Below are 2,956 nucleotides of genomic sequence, written 5' to 3' on the forward strand. Positions count from 1 at the left end.
TGTATGTATGTATGTATGTATGTATGTACCAATATATATATATATATATATATACGTACTTACATATGTGTACTCCACCGAAAAAAAGATGTCAGCCAATGGTATTTACCAGGGAAACCGGAATAAACACCCGGATAAGTTTGGAAGTGTAAATATACTTATACTTATATACATACTTACATACGTGTGTGTGTGTGTGTGTGTGTGTGTGTGTGTGTATAGACTTATAGACATACACACATCTATACACACACTCACTCACACACACACACATACATATAAATATATATGGATTAATTAATAGTTCAGTACACAGCGGGTTTTGTGATAATAGGGTACTATTAATGTTTTAATCCATACTGTCAGCGCATGCCCTGTTTGGAAATTAGACAGACCAGTTTTAACACTGTCCCAATCTATATACACTATTAATTAAAGGCTATTATCTAACTAATAATCTCTCTGTGGACAGAAATTGCGATATATATATATATATATGTGTATATATATATATATATATATATATGATATATATATATAGATACATACATAAATGCTTACATACATATATGCATACAGACATACATATCTAAGCGTGCGTGTGTGTGTGTGTAACTCATGTAATTAAAGCCTTTGCATAGTTCCAGTCTGGTGCTCAAGTAGTTTCCTGCAATTGTCAGTGAGTGGATGTGAAATAGTTTGGGTATAGTGTGTAAAATCTTGTTATGAATTGAATTACTAGCTAACCTTACTTGTTTGCAGTTGTGTCTTGAAACCACCAATGACAATCTTTTTCCTTTCATTCATGTATCTTTTCATGACTTGTACGTCTCAATCCATAATGTAAAGTTTCCGTTGAATATATATACATATTTGATTGAAAAGGTCAGACGTCACTCAATATGCATGCTTCTTTTCTTACTTCTCTTGGTAGTGCTGAAAGCATTTCATCTCTATATTTTCAGTTACTTCCCCCTAAAGTGAGACAGCCAAAAGGAAGAAAAGGTAGGGTTGTCTTCTCTTGAAAGTTCGATGTTGTTTCTTTTCATAGTAATCTTCAGTTGGTCTTTGCAGCGCGTCTTTCGCCCTGCAGCCTGGTGTTGACCAAGGAGGATCCTGTTGGCACCGGAACACTACCTTCACAGATACACACATAGCCACTATATTTATATAGTGTGTATATGTCTATAACAGTATGTGTATGTGTCATATATATATATATATATATATATATATATATATCGTGAAGTATATTTGCCACTTAAATGTGGCTAACCCTTAAGGGTGGATGTTACTGTAGCTTGTAGCCCCAGGAGGACACCTCCTCCAGCTGGCTATTGACACACTTTCCGTGCCATATATATACACACATAGATATATCACTTCACTTCAGTTGTAAATTGTTCACAAAAAAGGAGCACAACTGTCTTTATCTTTAATGCTGTTAGTACGTAAACCTGAAGATTACAGAAAGCATGAAAGTACTTGTATTATTGTAGTATGTAATAATGTAAAACAGTAAGAAGAAATAAATGTGAAAATCAGACTATATCGAAATTTGATTGACTAATATATATATAAATGTATAAATGTAAGATCCAGAGATCGAGGTGTAAGAAGAAAGTTAGCTTCGAGCAACCCGTTGTAAATGTATATATATATATAAACTACTTTCAGGAACAATAGTAATTTATTGAAACGGAAGGTTGCGGATTAATTTTCTTTATTGAAGAACGATAAGCAGAAAAATGATCTTTTTATATTCCACGCTAGGCGACCAGGGTTGCCGAGCGTGCGAAAAAGAATACAAGAGTTGCGGATCCGTAACTCTTATATTCTTTTCCACATACTTGGCAACCCTTGTCGCATACCGCAGAATATAAAAAGAACTTTTTCTGCTCTTCATTTTTTGATAAAGATAAATAATCCGCAACTTTCCGTCCCAATAAACCACTATTGCTACTGAAAGTTGTTATATATATATTATTTATATAATACGAATTTAGAAACTTCGAGAGAACGTGAAATAAATCTTTTTTAAGCTGTAGAACTGGAAATTGATAATACTATAAATAATAGCTTGTAAATATTAGGTTAAATCCATTTCTGGATAGATAAAGTTGAAGGTTGTGTATATGTGTGCGTGTGTTAAAGAAAGAAAGAAAGGAAGGAAAGAAATAAATAAAGAAAGAAAGAAATAAAGAAAGAAAGAAAGAAAGAAAGAAGGAAAGAAAGAGAGGAGTGAAAGAAAGGGTGGAGTGAAAGAAAGAAAGAAAGAAAGAGTGGAGTGAAAGGAATAAAAAAGAGGATTGAAAGAATGAGAGGCAACGTGTGCGTGTGTAAAATAAACCTCCTTTAATCTTTATATAAAACATCTACAGGATTATCTAAGACATCACTGAGTGGTTTTTGCTCTTGCTTTCTCCGCTTACGAATGTACCTGCTAAAAGATTTGTTACTTAATTTTCTAGAACCAAATAGATTAAAAGCATATGGAATAAATGTTCCTTTAAAACGACTTACATAGGCTGGTCATCAGGTACAGTTTGACCTTACTTATATTCCTCCGCCTCCTTACGAATTCACTTGAGTAAATGAATGGTCTGAACTGAGAAACTGTGGAGGCGCAACGGTCCAGTGGTTAGGGCAGCGGACTCGCGGTCATAGGATCGCGGTTTCGATTCCCAGACCGGGCGTTGTGAGTGTTTATTGAGCCAAAACACCTAAAAGCTCCACGAAGCTCCGGCAGGGGATGGTGGTGAACCCGGCTGTACTCTTCCACCACAAATTTCTCTCACTCTTACTTCCTGTTTCTGTTGTGCCTGTAATTCAAAGGGTCAGCCTTGTCACATTGTGTCACTCTGATTCGCCCTAAGAACTACGTTAAGGGTACACGTGTCTGTGGAGTGCTCAGCCACTTGCACGTTAATTTCACGAGCAGGCTGTTCCGTTGATC

The 2,956-nt window shown here is 35.5% G+C and overlaps 1 protein-coding gene across 2 annotated transcripts in view; it reads left to right on the forward strand.

Annotated features, from left to right (window-relative positions):
* LOC106877928 (kelch-like protein 9) overlaps positions 1 to 2,956 on the forward strand; it is a 381,832-nt gene that overhangs the window by 76,600 nt on the left and 302,276 nt on the right. Inside the window, exon 2 of one of the 2 annotated variants that reach the window (XM_052967155.1) lies at positions 966 to 1,005. The exons of the other annotated variant lie outside the window; for it this stretch is intronic. The gene's annotated coding sequence lies outside the window, so the exon portion shown is untranslated. The remainder of the gene's footprint in view (positions 1 to 965; positions 1,006 to 2,956) is intronic. 2 annotated transcript variants of the gene reach the window in all.

The sequence above is a fragment of the Octopus bimaculoides genome, chromosome 4 (genome assembly GCF_001194135.2).
Source record: "Octopus bimaculoides isolate UCB-OBI-ISO-001 chromosome 4, ASM119413v2, whole genome shotgun sequence".
Classification (NCBI taxonomy): Eukaryota; Metazoa; Mollusca; class Cephalopoda; order Octopoda; family Octopodidae; genus Octopus; species Octopus bimaculoides.